Raw genomic sequence first — 20,000 nt, 5'->3', positions numbered from 1 at the left:
ATTATATTTTATTTATATTTTATTTTCTACTATATGCTAGTAATTGTCCGTGACACTTGAACACACATGCACACACACACAAGTACAATAATATTATATGATTAATTTTTTATAAAGAGAGGGAGGGAGTTAGGGAAGCAATTTGGTTGCTTTGACGTGCATACGGAAAGATCGGTGCAGTACCTGTCTGGGTCATGTTGCATAAAACGCACTCGGCCGACAGCTAGTCAGTAGTGTACAATGTCCAGTGCTACCAAATGTATGATATAAAATCTATATTACTATCAATAAAACAAGTAGGCCTACAATGATTTGGTCCCTTCGTACCATGCACGATACCATCGTTCGGTTTTGTAACGTAATTTAACTACATCCCTGGTATTATTATTGATTTTATAAATTTATAGATTATTCCCTTTTACTTACAAAAGGATTGCAAGAAATGTCATGTAAAGTAATTGTAATTGATTGTTTTCATTTACCCTCTCTCTCTCTCTCTCTCTCTCTCTCTCTCTCTCTCTCTCTCTCATTTAAACAGTCGGACATAGGCAAAATGACGTGTTTTTTTTTTTTCATGTGTCTCGCTCAATAATATGTACTGCTTGATAGCTGCGCCTATGCTGGAATTATAAAACATTCCCAAGTCCATTTTACATTCATATAACTTCCATATTTTTTTTTCTTTTACTATTTAATTCTCTCATAAGAAAACTAGTGATACATATTGTGCTAAAGAATAAAGCTCTTTTTTTTTTTTTTTTTTTTTTTTTGTATGTTGACTATATACCACCAGAAGCAAAGAGAACAATTGTTGGCATATATTAAATGCCAAACCGTATGGTGAGAGTGATCCTAATTATAGCCTACGTGTGAGGATGGTTTGGTGGCCCCTTCACGGTCCCCCTGAGACGTCTTTGCGGTCCCCCAGGGGACCGCGGACCCCAGTTTGAGAACCATTGATATATATATATATATATATATATTTATATATATATATATATAGATATAGATATATATATACATGTATATATATATATATATATAGATAAAGATATAGAAATATATATATATATATATATATATAGGGGATGGGACGTTTAAGCCGTGACCATTTTGCCGTGACCATTTTGCCGTGGCCATTTTGCTGTGGCCATATCGCCACATTCCATTTTTCCGTGGACTATTTTTGCCGCAGACCTGTCTCGCAGCATATATACATATTTTGCAAAATGCAAAATTGTTGCATAGGTTCTTTCAACTAATTTGAGTGTTTAATATATGATGCTAATTATAAGGTGAAGTCAGAATTTGTTTAAAATATTTGTAATTTTTTAGTCATATGTTTGACTAAGAAAATTGCAATTCTTTCTTCCAAATACCAAAATTCTACATGATGCATCACAGCTATCAGCTTATAAAACTGTTCTTCGATACTATCAGTTACATGATTAGTTTTAAAGCTATCTGGTATTACAAGTTCTTAATTGCTCGGATTTCCCAGGAAATCGGCCATTTTTTCCGCTTCCTATGCAGAATTTTCTTTAGCGATCGGATGATAGGTATCACTCCTTGAGAAGCTTCAGGCAAATTTACAAGGCACTCGTTAATCAAGAAGTTTCAACAGATCGCACTTTTATATTTGTTATAACTATCTCTCTTTCAACTTTAGATGCCGAGGCTGCATGCGTGTGTTCTTTAATTTGTTTTACCACTTCGCTATTTCTAACATGTATCCGAGATTTGCAGCGCTTTCTTTTCTCAAAATTTTCTTCTCTTATCAACAGCATAGCCATCAAGCACGTATATATTGACGTCGTGTGAATTCTTTTCTCTTCCTCGTGTAGACAATATCGAAGACTGCATTTCTATGGGCTATGGGTTTTTTCTATTTAGATGTTGCTCCTTGGAAAGTCAAGATAGAGCTGTAAATTACTTTATAACTTCAAAATACTAAACCAGAAAAAAATAACAATAAAGGTAAAATTGTATTTTATGGTACCTCGGTATTTTGAAGTTATTTACACATATATAATTATATATATATATATATATATATATTTGTGTATATATATATATATATATATATATAATTATAAAGACCAATACATTTTCCCAGTTTCTCAAATTAGTTGAAAGAACTTATGCAGCAATTCCACTTTTTGCAAAATATGTATATATGCGGCGAGACAGGTCTGCGGCAAAAATATTCCGCGGTAAAATGGAATATATATATATATATACATATATATATATATATATATATATAAAGTCTAAAAAGTCTTTGAGACATGCAAAATCCTTGAAACTCTCTCTCTCTCTCTCTCTCTCTCTCTCTCTCCCCCACAAGAGCAAATGAAGTTTTTGCGTATGGACTGAAAAGTCTTTTAGACATACAAAATCCTTGTAACTCTCTCTCTCTCTCTCTCTCTCTCTCTCTCTCTCTCTCAACCAATTCTCTTTACCCAGGAGCAAATGGAGTTTCTGCGTATGGACTAAAATTCTCTGAGACATCTTAAATCCTTCTCTCTCTCTCTCTCTCTCTCTCTCTCTCTCTCTCTCATGATTTGTTCTACGAAGAGCAAATGGAGTTTCCGTGTATGGATTAAAAAGTCTTTTGAGACATTCAAAATCCTTGTAAACACTCTCTCTCTCTCTCTCTCTCTCTCTCTCTCACACACAACAAATTCGTTCAACCCAAGAGCAAATCGTTTCTGCGGATGGACTAAGAAGTCTCTCTCTCTCTCTCTCTCTCTCTCTCTCTCTCTCAGCCAATTCGCTCTACCCAAGGGCAAGTGGAGTTTCTGCGTATGGACTAAAAAGTCTTTGAGACATCCAAAATCCTTGTAACCACTCTCTCTCTCTCTCTCTCTCTCTCTCTCTCTCTCATGATTTGTTCTACGAAGAGAAAATGGAGTTTCCGCGGGTGGATTAAAAAGTCTTTTGAGACATTCAAAATCCTTGTAACCACTCTCTCTCTCTCTCTCTCTCTCTCTCTCTCTCTCTCTCTCATGATTTGTTCTACGAAGAGAAAATGGAGTTTCCGCGGGTGGATTAAAAAGTCTTTTGAGACATTCAAAATCCTTGTAACCTCTCTCTCTCTCTCTCTCTCTCTCTCTCTCTCTCTCCTCTCATGATTTAATCTTACAAGAGCAAGTGGAGTTTCTGCGTATGGACTAAAAATCTCTGAGACATCCAAAATCCTTTCCCCCGAGATGCTGAAGCCTTGATGAGGATGGGGGGCTTAGGGATTAGCAGCTGGGCTCTAATGAACAGTGGGAATTACTTTCTCTCTGGATCTCGGTGCCCAGCTGTCGATCCAACTAAATCAGTCAGCACTTTATCTTTTACTTAAGGTTATTTTTTTTTCTCCCAGCTCTTCCTTTTGGGCTCGATATTGTTGACGACTTTGGCATGTTCGATTATACTTTGGCTGCTGCTTTGGATTTGGCACAGTTTGGGATGGATGGCATTCCATCTCAACCTGGGCCAGTTTAGACGCCATCACCCTCTGGCAGACCCCATTGGGTGCAGACCAAGTCTGTTAAGAGTCGGGCTCCAGTGATCCGGTTTTTAGTCACCCATATTTGCGGGAAATGGGTGACGCCAGGCATTGGAGAGGCTAACTACCCCCACTGACTAGTGCACGCCCACCTAAAGAGTGGCAGCCCCTCTTTATAGAGAAATGGTCCCCGCTGAAGCCTCTTCTCGTGTTGGGCCACATGGAATAGGAGGACTGACATCCTCCGATAAGAGGTGGATAACCCGGCTTGCTCTTACAAAAAAAAAAAAAAACTACCCCTCTGTTGACGACCTGGAAAATACAAACATGGACCTCGGTACAGACAGCTCCAACTTGGGTTCTAATATTATTACATTAGAACCTTATTCACGTCATGTGAATAATAAAACACTAGAGAAGAAGAAGAAGAAGAAGAAGAGAGAGAGAGAGAGAGAGAGAGAGAGAGAGAGAGAGAGAGAGAGTGAAAAATGATGACAGTACAGAAAGATATAGAAAAGTAGAAGTATTACCTGGTCACTATGAAATAGTGTATTATGAAAATTTTTTTTTCTTAGAATTTGAAAATGGAAGAAATGAGCGTGTAAATGTTTTTAAAGCTAATAGGGAAATAGTTACTTTATGTGGAGGGCAGCCAAAAATTCTACCCAAGGGAAATGGAAGTCTCTTGAATGAGACACTATTCCCATTACAAGGTGAAAGGTTAAAAACACTTACATCATTGAATGGTCATAGTGTAAAATACGTTTCGCACCCTACTTTCAACCAGAGTAGAGGTGTGATATATGCTCCAGAATTGCTGGATATAGAGGAAAAAGAAATTGAGGATGAGCTGAAAAATCAAGGAGTAGTTAAAGTAGTCAGAATGAGAAAGAGAGTTGGAGAACAACGTATTCCTCTTGCTACTTTAATTATAACATTTGATCAATGCAGATTACCAAATGTTATTAAAGCTGGTAGGCTATCTTTGAAGGTAAAACCATATATCCCTTCACCATTGCGATGTTATCATTGCCAAATGTATGGCCATTTAAGCCAGAAATCTAAGGAAAAACTAAACAATAAGCCAGCTGTTTGTGCCAACTGTGGAAAAAGTAGTCATGGAGTATGCATAGAAAACCCTAATTGCATACATTGTGGGGAAGCACACCCAGCTACATCTAAAAGCTGTGTTAAATTTATTTTTGAACAAGAAATTCAGGCCATTAGGACCATGGAAAGGGTTACTTTTAAAGAGGCTCGTAAAAGAGCTCTTGAAAAGCAGACAAGACCAGGGCAAGCTTTTTCAATGGTTCTGAAGAAAAACTTGCCAAACCACACAGACGAAAATTATATCTCTACTTCTAAGATAAAGAAACAAATGAAAGTAGTTAAAGAGGTTGGAAGTCCCATCGAAAATCTATATCCAGAAATTGTAGAAAAATCAAAACAGATACTTAAAGATCTGAAAATTATTCAAAAGCCAACTACTCCTATTATAAACAATAGTACAAACCTCTCACAGGCCGTGCCCTTGCCTGATCTGATGGATGTTCCACTTGAAACAAATTTACCTGGTGAACCTGTAGTGGGGAAGGTGCAAAAACCTGAAAGATCACAACCTTTTAATCAAAAAGAGAGAGACCTCCATCTCTCTCGCCTCCTACCATAAGAAACAAAGTCACGACTTCAAATAAATATGATATCTTGTCTGCTGATGTTTCTGATCAACTAGAAGGTAAATTGAACCAATAAGAAATTCAAGTTGAGGTCCACCATCCTCCTCAACAATTAGATCAAAAGGACACAAAGAAAAAGAGGAACACAAAACCCACTATATCAAGATCTTCTCTAGAGATACCTCTGGGAAATATTGTTAGATCAAATATTGCCAATGGAAAGACTTCATCTAAGGTGTCTTCCAAAAAATAAACCATTGTTTTTTCCTCCATTCTGCAATGGAATTGCTAGGGCTTAAGGGCGAAATATGAACAACCAATAACAGTATGTCTACAAGAAAGCAAGCTCGATGCTAATACTCCTTGTCCTCGAGAGTATGTTAGCTATAGGACACCATATGATCAACAAGCAGGGAGTCATGGGGGAAGTCTTATATACGTTCGTCGAGATGTTCCCCAAATATCTTTGTCTATCTGTACCCCTCTGCAGGCAGTGGTTGTACAGATTGATGTAGGAAGAAAATACACAATCTGTTCTCTTTACTTGCCTCCAAATGATAACATCTCATATGATAATATAGTAGAAGTGATTAAACAACTCCCACAACCTTTTATCTTACTAGGAGATCTTAATAGTAAACATCCTTTATGGGGTGATGTTTTGGCAAATGCAAGGGGTAATATTATATCATCAATTTTGGAGAATGAAGATGTCGGACTCCTTAATATAGGAGAGCCCACACATTTTCATGTACAGACAGGTACCTTGTCCTGTATTGACCTCTCAGTTGCAAGCTCTAACTGTCTTCTCGATTTTAATGGGAGAACATTAGATGATTGGCATACTAGTGATCATGCACCAATCATTATAAACACCAACATTGGTCCACCTTTACAGAGATCGCCTCGATGGAATCTTGATAAGGCGGACTGGGGTAGATTTCGGGAGCTAAGTGAAATTGAAGGCAATGCAGAACAGTTTGAAAGTGTTGATAATGCTATAGACTTACTCAATGGAACTCTTCACACAGCAGGAGTCAATTCTATTTCGAAAACAACAGGGATATTCAGACGACTACCAGTCCCCTGGTGGTCATCTGAACTAACTGCCCTGCACAGAGGCACAAGAAAGTCTCTTAACTCGATTGCGCATGCGCCGTACTGAGAAGAATTTAATCATATACGAGAAATGTAGAGCACAGTTCCGTCGTGCCATGAAAGAAGTTAGGCACCAGTCTTGGATGTCATTTGTTTCCTCCATTAACAGTAGAACATCAACTTCATCTGTGTGGAGGAAAGTCAAAAAGAGAGTAGGCAAATTCACCCCAAGCCCACCACCAGTGTTAAAGGTAAATGGCCAGTATATGACTGGAGCAACCGAAGTTAGCAATGCCCTGGCTGACCATTTTTCAAATGTATCGTGCAAGTGTGAAGCAGCTCCTGGTCACCAGTATAGGAGCATTGAAGAAAATAAAGTTTTAAATTTCGCAACAAGAAAGCAAGAGTCGTACAATTCTCCTTTTACTGAAAGAGAATTTTATTCTGCTCTTGCTACGTGTAACGATACAGCCCCTGGACCCGATGGAATTCCATATGCAATGTTTAAACACATACCTTTTAATACAAAGTTATTTATTTTAAGGATTTTTAATAGAATATGGCATGATCATAGTTATCCAAGTGTCTGGGAACTAGCCATTATTTTAGCCATTTTGAAACTCCGTAAGGACAAGTTTCTAGCAGCAAATTATAGGCCAATTGTATTGACATCTTGTTTGTGCAAAATCATGGAGAAGATGGTCAATGTAAGACTGATGTGGTACCTTGAAAAGAAGGGTTTTTTATCACCCATTCAATGTGGATTCAGAAAAATGCACTCGACGACTGATGTGCGGATACGACTTGAGTCCTCCATTTGTGAAGCCTTTGCTTCCAAACAGCACCATGTGACAGTCTTTTTTTTTTTATCTTGAAAAGGCATATGATACATCATGGAGATATGGTATACTTAAAAGAATCCATGAGTTTGGATTAAAAGGAGAACTACCACTATTTATTCAGTCATTTCTTTCACATAGAGTTTTCCAAGTGAGAGTTGGGGAAGCTCTATCAGAAAGTAAATGCCAGGAAGAAGGAGTTCCTCAGGGTAGTGTGCTGAGTGTAACCCTTTTTGCACTAGCAATTAATGGGATATCTTCAGTCATTCCCCGGGATGTTCTCGCAACATTATCTGTGGATGATCTCTCTGTATCATTTGCTGGAGCTAGAATGACAATGGTTGAGAGAAAAATATAACTCTATTGATAAAATTATCCAGTGGGCCGACATGAATGGATTTAAGTTCTCGTCAAGTAAAACTACAATTTTCCATTTCTGTCGTGTCCGGGGAGTACATCCAGACCCGGATATATACATCAGAGGTCAACGGATCCCATGTGCAAGTGAAGCTACATTTTTAGGGATGATATTTGATAGTAGGCTTACATGGGTTTCTCACTTAAAAGCATTAAAAGCTAAATGTCTTGAGGCTCTGAATCTTTTTAAAGTATTTTCTCATACATCATGGGGGCAGACCGCAATACTATTTTGAAATTATACAAGGCCTTGATTTTATCCAAAATTAGTTATGGATGCAAAATATACTCCTCAGCCACCCCAAGCCGGTTAAAAATATTAGATCCTATACATCATGCTAGTATTAGATTGTCCACAGGAGCGTTTAGGACCTCACCTATCACAAGTCTCCTTGTTGATGCTGGGGAGTTACCTCTAGACCTTTACCGAATGTCCTCTATTATTTGGTATTGGTTTAGATTGCAAAGACTCCCTAATTCTTCAGCCTTTCAGACTGCAAGCCTTGTAAGGCACTCAACATACTTTGATTTGCACCCAAAATCTCCTCAACCTTTTGGGTTTCGGGTGAAACAATTATTAAACAATCAGGATATAATAAGAATTAAGGTGCTTCCATTCAAGGTATCATCAATGCCCCCATGGAAATTACCTGACGTATCTTTTTGTAAATACTTTATTGGAGTTAAGAAGAATATGACTGATTTAGAATCCAGGTCTCTTTTTATGGAACATGTTGCAGAAGATCAGGGATCGACTTTTATATATACTGATGGCTCCAAATCTGATGCTGGCGTTGGATTTGGACTACTAAGTAATGATTTTGATTGTAGAAGTGCACTTCCTCTAACAGCTTCCATATTTACTGCCGAACTGTATTGCATACTAACCGCTATTGAGAAAATAGCTTTGGAAAGGGAGGGTAATTTTACAATTTTTAGTGATGCAAGGAGTGTTCTTCAAGCTTTAGAAGTTTTTAATTCTAGTAACCCTCTAGTTTTAAAGATTTTAGAATGGCTTTTTATTATTGGACTGAGGTATATAACAGTTCGATTTTGTTGGGTTCCAGCACATGTCTGGGAATGAGAAGGCAGACTTACTGGCGAAGAATGCGGCATCTGAGTTGCTACTAACGAGGTATCCCATTTTCTGTAATGATTTCCTACCTTACATCAAGAAATTGGTTTGTAATAAATGGCAACAGCACTGGGATAGTCTAGATGGCAATAAAATGAAAGAAGTAACAAATATCATATCACCTTGGAGGTATAACATGATGCCCCGAAAATGGGAGACGACTCTTTGTCGTCTCCGTATTGGTCACACACGGTTGACACACGCGTTTCTGTTGAAGGGCCAATACCAACCGTACTGCGAGGACTGTTTAGTACCTTTAACAGTGAGGCATTTGTTGACCGAATGCCCTAATTTTAATAACTTAAGAAATAGATATCTGTTGGAGGCTCGAGGTGAGGATGGCAGGTTCATCCTTGCCAAGATTCTTGGACATGATGTGTCCTACTATGCGAGCGGCATTTTTAGATTTATTTCAGAAGCAGGTCTTCTGAAAACTATTTAACTATTATAATGACTTCTTAACTTTTATGGTTTTAATTGAATTCTCTTATTTTTCATATATGATAAATGCTGTCGGCATCAATGACCTTAGATGTCAGGATGCCAGAAAACTTTCAATCAATCAATCCAAAATCCTTGTAACCACTCTCTCTCTCTCTCTCTCTCTCTCTCTCTCTCTCTCTCTCTCTCTCATGATTCGTTCTACGAAGAGCAAATGGAGTTTCCGCGGATGGATTAAAGTCTTTTGAGATATCCAAAATCCTTGTAACCACACACACACACACTCTCTCTCTCTCTCTCTCTCTCTCTCTCTCTCTCTCACCCTAAACCTAATTCGTTCAACCCAAGAGAAAATGGAGTTCCCGGAGATGGACAAAGAAGTCTCTCTCTCTCTCTCTCTCTCTCTTGACCTCGTAGAGTACGGACATGTTTTTCTTGTTCTGTGAAACATTGTGTAGATATGTCTGCCCGTGACTTAAACAACCAGGAAGCTTTGTCACAGCCTATCCAGGAAATCGAAAACCTAGGTATCTTAGAAACAATTAACCAAGACGTGTACCCACAAGTATTTCTTAAATCTTTGAAAAAGATATGCCAGTACTCTACACATGATATCAAAGAAGTGCTTTATAAATGTCATCAGGATTTATTAATATCCTTGAGAGATCTCCTAATAATAGAAATATGTAGTGTGTTTTCGGATTATAAGAATAAAAAACCAGTGAAGCGACAAGTGAAACATAAAATTGTGAGCGATATTATAACTCTTAGCACGTGCATAATTAATTCACATAAAAATAAAGAACTAGATAAAATTTTCAATGAGCAAAGCGCACATAACTTCGATGATAATAATTTGATTATAGCAGAACTACTTCAAATAGTAACATTACTTCAAGACAGAGTTTATAAGCTCGAACAATCAATGCCAAAATATTCAGAAAATAGTATTAATGAATCGCGCCAAACTCTCCCCCAATCTCCTTTGATAACAGTGCAGGTGGACAGCCAGCCACTTCCTAATCCACTGCCCTCCCCCACACTTCCCCCTATCGACAACAATTATTTACAACAGGAAGAAAGTGAAGATGCGAGCGAAGGCCAGGAGGAAGAAAGGGAGGAGGAGGAAGCAGTCCCTACGGACCAACGCAGTTTCATACCACCGGTCAACAAAAAGAAAAATAGAAAAACACATCAAGAGCAAATTTCGGAAGACAACATCGTAGTACAACCCCAAAGGTCAGTACAAATATACATTGGAGGTGTCAGCAGCAATGCATCTATTAAGAATGTGGTTGATGAGTTAGTTTTCCGAGGGCTCTCACGACAAGAAGTTAAAGTACGGCACCTTGGACATTCTAACCGAGGCCAATCATTTGTAGCAGAGGTGCCAGAGAATAAGCAGAATACAGTGATGGGAGGTCATCCGTGGGCTGACGGTATAATCACTCGACCGTTTCTGCCCCACATTAGAAGAAGACAATTGGAAGCCGCCAAGAAGCCGTTGACGCAAAGAAATGTAGGTAGGCCTAAGCAGCCATTTCGGACGGGGTTTAGATGGAATACCCACTCCTACCACTCCCATGATAATAGGCCCTACCCCCAACACCAAGGATCACCCCCGCAATACCGAAGTGAGGAATACAATAGGAGACCACCCCATAGGCAATCAACAAATAGAGGTCACTCAGCGCAGCCTTATGACTACCATGACCTCTCCCATGACAATTACTGGTCATGAGCAGATACGTGGGAATATGACTTCCCGCCTCTTCCATCAAAAAGTCAAGAGGCAGTTATCACACAAGAAGTGCTCGTCCCGGACATTGGTACTGGGATAGATAATCATGTGACTCCAAAAAACGATCTTTTGTGTATAGAATATTTGAATGTACAGTCTCTCCTTAGTAAGATATGTGAAATTGAATTAATGCTCTTAAACAGAAATATTGATGTATTATGTTTAACTGAGACTTGGTTAACCCCGAATGTTGTCGATTCACTCATTGAATTTCCTAATTATACAATATATAGATGTGACAAAGGAAGAGGTGGAGGTTGTTGTATTTATGTAAAAAATAATCTTTCTGTTAATATTTGTAATCTTAATGTTCAAAGAGTAGAGGGGGTAGAAGAGGTTTGGCTCTGTACAATCTCGTAAGCTACCTTCTGTTATCATTGGTTGCTTATATAGACATCCGCATGCTTCAAATGATACTTTTAACTATATTTTGGAATGTCTGAGAATGATTTCTCTAAAAAATAAATCAATTTATGTAATAGGTGATCTAAATGATGATTTGATGTTAGGTTCAGCAAAGATACATAATATTTTAAGAGTCACCAAATTAAATCAAATGATTAATAAACCTACTAGAGTTAGCCCCATCTCATCCACACTACTAGACGTGTTAATAACAAACAAGCAGGAAAGTGTCATTAAAATTGAGGTAAATCCAAGTATTGTAGCTGACCATGAACATATTTCATTTATCATAGATATTAAGAAGCCAAAACGTAAACCAGTCACGGTAACCTCTAGGTGTTTAAAATATTATTCTGCAGATTTTTTGTGCAATACATTGCTAGACCAGAAAATAATTTTAGATACAATCATGCATACTGATGACACAGATATTCAAACAGGAATTTTCAATAAAGTATATAATAGTGCCTTAGATAAATGTGCCCCAATAACCACGAAGGAAATAAGGAGACCCAGTGCACCTTGGATAGACAATGATCTCAAAAACAGTATGATTGAAAGGGACAAAATGCAAGAAAGGCTTAAACATAATAGACATGATGAGAATCTTAACAATTCGTATAAGGAAATGAAAAAACTCATCAATTCGAAAATGCGTACTGCCAAAGCTTATTATAACAAAGACAAGATCAAGAAAAGTAAATCTCGCAAAGAAACATGGAAAATTATGAATAATATTGTATCTACTAAAACAAATAAAAAGATTGAATACGACAACCCAAAAGCTAGAGCAGATCAATTTAACCAATACTTTGCTAATGTAGGAAAAATAACTTATGATAAAACGCAGGAAATTCTACAAAAGTACGAAAATGAAGATATTAGAAACACTCAAAATAATTTTGGCAATAATATAAGATTGTTTAGACCGCAACCAGTTACAGTAGAAACAATAATATTAACAGTTAAGAGTTTGAATAATAGTAATGCTTACGGAACGGATGGTATTCCTACTAGTTTTCTAAAAGATTCCCTTACAGTTATTGCATATTATATCACGGTTATCATAAATACATCGATTGTAACTGGGAAATATCCTTCTATTTGGAAACAACCCCTCGTAGACCCTCTTCACAAGAAAGGAGACAAGGACGACCCTGGTAATTATAGACCTGTTTCTATCCTTCCCGTAATATCGAAAGTAATAGAAAAGATTGTATGTAATCAGTTAATGGAACATCTAGAAAAAAATAATTTGATTTCTAACACTCAGCATGGATTCCGTAAAGGTTTATCAACAGAAACAGCTTTGATGAAATTAACAGATGAAATTTATAAAAATATTGATAGAAAAAAAGTTTCCATATTAATTTTATGTGACCTATCAAAGGCATTTGATAGTGTCAACCATGATGAATTGTGTAAATCTCTTAAGGAACATTACATTGATACGTTCTGGTTTCAGGATTACTTGAAGGATAGAAGTCAGGTAGTTAGATTAGGAGACGTAAATTCTTGCATTGAAAAGGTTGAATTTGGAGTCCCACAGGGATCTGTCCTAGGTCCAATTCTATTTTTAGTCTACGTTAATGACATGATTAAATACATAGAAAACTGCTTGCTAATTCAATACGCTGATGACACCCAAGTTCTTTTGGCTGATCAAATAGAAAATTTAGATGGCTTGATAAAAAGGGCTGAACTAATATTGCTCAAAATTAAGAAATATTTCTAAGAAAAGGGCTATTATTAAATGCCACTAAAACACAGTGCATGTTTGTGGGTAGCTCACAGTATATTAGCAAAATTCCAAATGACATTATAATAAAATGCGATGGTGATGAAGTAAAGATAAGTCAACATGTGAAAAATCTAGGTCTACACATGGACAGGTACATGACATTCAATACTCACATTGACGAGCTGAGTAGAAAAGTTAGTGGCATTCTAATGTATTTAAGTAGAGTAAAAGATTACTTTGATGATACTACTCGAGCTTTTATTGTGGAAAGTCTGGTCTTGAGTGTAATAAACTACTGTATTAAGATATGGGGGTCTACTAATGATATGCACATGGAAAAAGCTCAAAAAATCCAAAACTTTGCTGGTAGAGTAGCCGTTATTGGGGTGAAAAAACACGATCACATCACCCCAACCCTCCAGCAATTAAAGTGGATAAAATTAAAAGAAAAGTGTATGTACGATGTTTGTGTTTTTGTTTTTAAAAGTTTGAGAAAAGAATATCCCAACTGGCTATACACATTTCCTACAGTTGGTAATTGTAGGAATGCATTAACCAGGCAGAATGAAAATCTATTTGTAGACAGCTATCGAACTGATTTGGGTTCACGCTCAATGGCAATAAGGGGCCCAGCTTGCTGGAATAAACTACCTCTGGAAATAAGAAAATGTATAAATGTTAGTTCTGATTTATTCAAAAAGAAACTTAAGCAATATTTTTTAAATTTTATTTGAATGTATATATATCCTAATTTTTTACAATCCAATTATTGTGAATTTTATGTAAATAATGTATATTGTTATGTAACAGAATAACCATTTTATAATGGAATAAAGGTTTTTGACTTTGACTTTGACTCTCTCTCTCTCTCTCTCTCTCTCTCTCTCTCTCTCTCTGCATTTAAAGTTTTTACACAATGTACCATTTTCTGTTTTAAAACTAAAAATAATTATCGTTAATAATACATCGAAGCATCTAAAGTTCTAGTTGACCCCGAAATATTTCTCTATCGAATATCATTAATTAAACTCTTATCTTAATTAAACCTTTCATTACCTAACCTCTATCAGTTAAAATCTAAGAACCCGACCTTGCCAGGATTCGAACCTGGAATCTTCTGATCCGTAGTCAGACGCGTTATCCGTTGCGCCACAAGGCCTGTGTCAGTTGGGAGTCTCTTAAGGTCTCTAGCTTTTTCAATCAATACACATGTATAAGGGTGTGAGAAAATGCCCTTACCTCTAAATATAAGGTGTTTAAGATTATAGATTCTATGAGAAGAATATAATAATTCTCTTCGTTTTTGGTTCATTACGTCCTCGTTGTAACAGCTAATTCTATTCTCTCTCTCTCTCTCTCTCTCTCTCTCTCTCTCTCTCTCATGCTTGCTTCAGGCCAGGGGTCTCATGTTATAGCCTATCTTTCTTGGTATGTAATGAAATTTTTATCAATGCAGTATTCCCCTGTATTTGCATCATTCTTATAATTATTTCATTAATTTCATAGCGACTTCAATGTCCATTTCGTTTTCTCAAAATTTTCCAAGAAAACGTCGTAGCTCGAAAAAATATGAATTCCTCGACCTTGCCAGGATTCGAACCTGGAATCTTCTGATCCGTAGTCAGACGCGTTATCCGTTGCGCCACAAGGCCTGTGATCATGAGCAGTGCTTCTAGCCCCACTACACAGTTCGTGCTTTTCACTTGTATTTTTCACTTATTCATCATTCTAGATATCAAGACTTCTTTTCTAATACATATTTCACCTCATGTATTCGAACGACTTCAAAGTATACAAACATTTCGTCTTTAAAGCTTCAACTTCTCTCTATTTCAGTTCACCATACATACTTTTAAAAAGGAGTCCGGTTCAGTATTCCCTTCATACGTTCCAACTTGACTAATATATATGTATATATATATAATTGTGTGGATGTGTATATTGCTATGTATATATAATTAGTGTTCGCACATTTATATGCGTGAATACACATATTAAAGAAATCTAGTTGAAGGAAAAAAATACGTGGATAACTGGTCGTGTAGTGCTTGATTCAAGCACTAAATCGCTATCTGAATCCATTGAACTAACGCAGGCCTTGTGGCGCAACGGATAACGCGTCTGACTACGGATCAGAAGATTCCAGGTTCGAATCCTGGCAAGGTCGTGAAATATATTTTCCCTAATCCCAACCGGGCTGTATGTTGGAACTATGGAAACTAAGAATATTGGTGGTGGAAACAAGTGAATTTATTCAATTATTCAGGAACAACTGGTTGATGATGGGGAGAAGTGTATAGAAGTGGATATTGAGTATTAAATGAAAATGAAAGAAATATCTAGTGGATATTTTTGCATAATGTATGTAATTTAAAGAAAAAAATGAATAGGATAGAAAAGTCGAGATATTTTTAGAAATATATCTGGATCTTTTGAGAAATCGAAAGATAGGGGGAGATAAGGTAAAGGGCATAATGTTTATAAGTGAATAAAGCAACTAATTGTAAGGAATGCTTTTGCACCGGGGTTCGTCCACATTTTTCTTTCAAGTATGGTGCTGAGAATTAGGCTTACTTTACCTACTTTGACGGCTGCTTTTCCGGTCCCATACAGCGGGGGAACCCCACTCTCTACAGGACCTCCACTGTCGTTTTACCTTGTTCGTTCAGAGTATTTAACGTTTCATACGCATTGTTCATTTACTGTTAAATCGTCGCTGTTATACGACCCATGAAATAAGGAAGTCTTCAGTTTCCTCTTGGAAGCCTTAATGTCTTTATTTTGAGATTTGAGTAACTTTTCTGAATAATGAGTACGACACCCCCACCAGACCTACCTTCTCTCGATGTGTGAAAGGTGTGTTAGGGGGGGGGGGTGTCATTTCAGTGATCTTTGCCTTGTCCAAGTTATTTACCTATGTTTCTGATAATGCTAGTATGTCCAAATTTCGAATTTGAATAGTCTTATCATCTACAGATTGTATATTTACATAGCCACAGTTTATGACATCCTTAGTAACCATGAACAGTATTTTTTTGCAAATCTTTTCAATTCTAAGTCATAAGCTTTGCATTCTCTAGAATTTATTATGTGGTCACTTGGTTTGTTTAACTTTGTGCAGTTAATACACTTTGATACTTGCAAATTACACTCCTTGTTTGAATGTTTTCCTGAATATTTCCACAGACTTTATCATCATTCTCAGACTTGCAATCTTGTTCAAGATGTCCATAACCCCTGACACTGGCATCTCTCATTCATTTACCACGTCAGTAAGGAATCCTGACGCTCGTGCAGGGTTGTCATCCGTACGATAACTCGTACATGTACTGTACTATTATTTTGGATCCTGTACGCTGTACGATGCATACCTCAGGTAACGTACGTTTTTGTACGATAATTCCGAGCTTTGGGAATAGAAAAATACCTTTATTTTTCCACATAAATTTTATCAAAGTAGTGCTTCAAAATTAATACATTTACCAGTTTTTCATTCTGGTTTTCTTGATATCGGTACGTACTTTGTTTTGTTAATTAGGGTACTATTCTTGTGGGAGGAAAAAATCAAGATATTAACTCAATGGGAGGAGAAGAGGAATGTTAAGTGATGACTTTAACGTTAGATTATCCTAGTTATTACAGGGAACACCCTGGCATTATCCGCTTTTCTAATTGCATCAGGCGTTGCCATTGATTTAGCCGAGGGATTTAACGATCGCATGGCCTAGCATTAGGTCTTGCAACAACTACAGTTATGGGCGGCTGGTTTAGCCTTTTGACTAAATGGTAAGCAGTTTCTACAGTTATTGGAAGGAGCGGTCCTTTTAGTCGAGTTCTCCATGCAGGACGTTTGGTGGTAGTATTCTTACACCCTTACTTGTACCACACATAATAGCATGTATTTATAGAGAATTTGCATAAATCTATACATATATGTGTATGTATATATACTGAATACACACCCCCAACCCCACTCCACATACATACTCACACACATATATACTATATATATATATATATATATATATTACATATATAGAGGTTTATATTACACGAATAATTTGCATATACCTATATGTATGTATGTGTGTGTATGTATATATATATATATATATATACAAATATAAATATAAATTATATATACACACACACACACACATATATATATATATATATATATATGTATATATACTGTATATGTCCATATGTATATATATACATATGTATGTATATATATACATATGTACAGTATGTATATATATGTATATGTCTATATATAATTATACATACATATATATATATATATATATGTCTGTGTGTACACATATAAATTTTATTTTATGTCAATAATTTCTGTAAGTAAATTATGCATGCATATATATTTTTTACTTGCATATATTTACTGATTGGTTTCGCTTCATAAAACCATTTTTCAATGGAGAGGTTTACCCTTATATAGAATATATCTTAAAGACAAAATCAGTCAGGAGCTTCCACTGATTTATTATCGTTATGGAAACACAACATTACATCGTGAGTGAAAGGAGAGTTAATAAAAAAATGAAGTATAAGCGACCACGTACTGCTTGATGCAAGCACAATTGGATTTCTCTTCCTGATACAGGCCTTGTGGCGCAACGGATAACGCGTCTGACTACGGATCAGAAGATTCCAGGTTCGAATCCTGGCAAGGTCGGGTTGAAACGTTTTTGGGGTTCGAAACGCGATAAGGGAATGTGGAAGGTTATTGAGGGAGGAAGGATTTTTCAAGGAGGTAGTGAGGAAGCTTTATTTTCAAGGAGGGAGGGAGAAAGGTTTTTAGAAGAGAGTTAGGAAGGGTTTTGAAGGAGAGAGGGAAGGGAGGAAGTTTTTCTGAAGGAGGGAGTGAGGAAGGTTTTTTGAAGGAGGGAATGAGGAAGTTTTTTGGAAGAAGGGAGTGAGGAAGGTTTTTTGAAGGAGGGAGTGAGGAAGTTGTTTTGAAGGATGGAGGAAGGAAGTTTTTTTAAAGGAGGGATGTAGGAATTTAGAATGAGGTGATATAGGAATTAGCTTTTCCCTGTAGTTGCTTTAGTTTACCAAAGGCTTGAGGAACTGAAGATTCTCGGTTGTGAACAAATTTATAGCTTTAGGGATTTGAAATCTGAAGTAATTGAATAAATAATCCCCTTTGTCAGCATTTTACTTCAATCTCCCAAGTGTTTGACAAATAAAAATTGCCCAATAATTTTTAGTTGAATATACACCAGTAAGATAAAATAACACTTCCATTACTTTCTTTTTGCGTGGCGCACTGAGGTATTTGCAGTGTCCTGTCAGTCCCAATGGACTGAAATTTTCCATTTTTATTTATTTTTTTATAACATTTCTGCTTTATTTCCATTGTCTTTCTATCCAATTTCTTCTTTGATTTTCGTCTGTTACACACTGTTGCTTGGATATTTTCCTCTGTTACACACTGTTGCTTGGATATTTTCCTCTTGTTACACACTGTTGCTTGGATATTTTCCTCCGTTACACACTGTTGCTTGGATATTTTCCTCTTGTTACACACTGTTGCTTGGATATTTTCCTCCGTTACACACTGTTGCTTGGATATTTTCCTGTTACATCATGTGACTTGGAATGTATTCCTGTTACACGCTGTCTCTAGGATCTTTCTATCCAATTTCATTGCATATTTACCTTGGTAGTTTTCCTAGCCCCAGCGCTTGCAAAAGAAAAAAAAAAGTATACCTCGACCTTGCCAGGATTCGAACCTGGAATCTTCTGATCCGTAGTCAGACGCGTTATCCGTTGCGCCACAAGGCCTGTGAAAATATATTTGATGCCAAAGTGGTTCAATCAGTCAAGGGGGTCATGAATTTTAACAATTTAACGGAATCATTTGTTTTAACTATGTGGAATTCTCTTTCTTCGGTTTTCCTTTCAATAGATTATTTTGTTTTAATACTATTACTTATTTGTGTCCGTTATAAACAAGCTATTGGTGTACAAAGATCTGAGATATAAGAGATGCAAACAAGAATTGAGATGAGTTAGCTAATGGATGAATATACATAATCAGCAAAATAACCTGGGAAAATTAAACAGTGGAATATGGGCAGTTACTAGATGACTTTATTACGGATGATTCTTGTGACGAGATAGGAACTTTTAATATTCAGTGTTATTCTATTGCAGTGATAACATGATTCTTGTGACGAGATAGGAACTTTTAATATTCAGTGTTATTCTATTGCAGTGATAACATGATTCTTGTGACGAGATAGGAACTTTTAATATTCAGTGTTATTCTATTGCAGTGATAACATGATTCTTGTGACGAGATAGGAACTTTTAATATTCAGTGTTATTCTATTGCAGTGATAACATGATTCTTGTGACGAGATAGGAACTTTTAATAATCAGTGTTATTCTATTGCAGTGATAACATGATTCTTGTGACGAGATAGGAACTTTTAATATTCAGTGTTATTCTATTGCAGTGATAACTTGATACAAGAAAAAAAGATCCCGGTGTTTGAATTTTGATAACTTACTGATGGTGTGGAAATGATAAACCTCTAATTTTCAGGGTGATGAGAGAGAGAGAGAGAGAGAGAGAGAGAGAGAGAGAGAGAGATCAAATCTGCTTAATCTTCTCTCTCCGGTCACCCTTTGATAATTATTGATAAGATGAACCTGATGAGAAATCTTCACTCAAGAAGACATGATTAACTAGGACTCTCTCTCTCTCTCTCTCTCTCTCTCTCTCTCTCTCTCTCTATATATATATATATATATATGTATGTGTATATATATATATATATATACACACCATATATATTTATACACACCTACATACATACATACACACATGTATACTGTATATAAATTCATAAATGTGCACACACACACACACACACACATATATATATATATAATATATATAATTAAATAGTAGTTTGA

General features: G+C 36.5%; 1 protein-coding gene and 5 non-coding genes across 6 annotated transcripts in view; 3 read left to right on the top strand and 3 right to left on the bottom strand.

The window, feature by feature from the left end:
- The window catches only part of LOC137625006 (uncharacterized), a 214,039-nt gene that overhangs the window by 123,928 nt on the left and 70,111 nt on the right, over window positions 1-20,000 (top strand). The gene's annotated exons all lie outside the window — the stretch shown is intronic.
- TRNAR-ACG (transfer RNA arginine (anticodon ACG)) lies at window positions 14,139-14,211 on the bottom strand. Its single transcript has one exon. It is a non-coding gene; the product is annotated as a tRNA-Arg (tRNA).
- Window positions 14,632-14,704, bottom strand: TRNAR-ACG (transfer RNA arginine (anticodon ACG)). The gene has a single exon. It is a non-coding gene; the product is annotated as a tRNA-Arg (tRNA).
- TRNAR-ACG (transfer RNA arginine (anticodon ACG)) lies at window positions 15,147-15,219 on the top strand. The gene has a single exon. It is a non-coding gene; the product is annotated as a tRNA-Arg (tRNA).
- Window positions 17,676-17,748, top strand: TRNAR-ACG (transfer RNA arginine (anticodon ACG)). The gene has a single exon. It is a non-coding gene; the product is annotated as a tRNA-Arg (tRNA).
- TRNAR-ACG (transfer RNA arginine (anticodon ACG)) lies at window positions 18,788-18,860 on the bottom strand. The gene has a single exon. It is a non-coding gene; the product is annotated as a tRNA-Arg (tRNA).

This window comes from Palaemon carinicauda, chromosome 31 (assembly GCF_036898095.1).
Source record: "Palaemon carinicauda isolate YSFRI2023 chromosome 31, ASM3689809v2, whole genome shotgun sequence".
Lineage (NCBI taxonomy): Eukaryota > Metazoa > Arthropoda > Malacostraca > Decapoda > Palaemonidae > Palaemon > Palaemon carinicauda.
The sequence above is the reverse complement of the archived record's forward strand: the minus strand, read 5'-3'. Positions and strand labels throughout refer to the sequence as shown.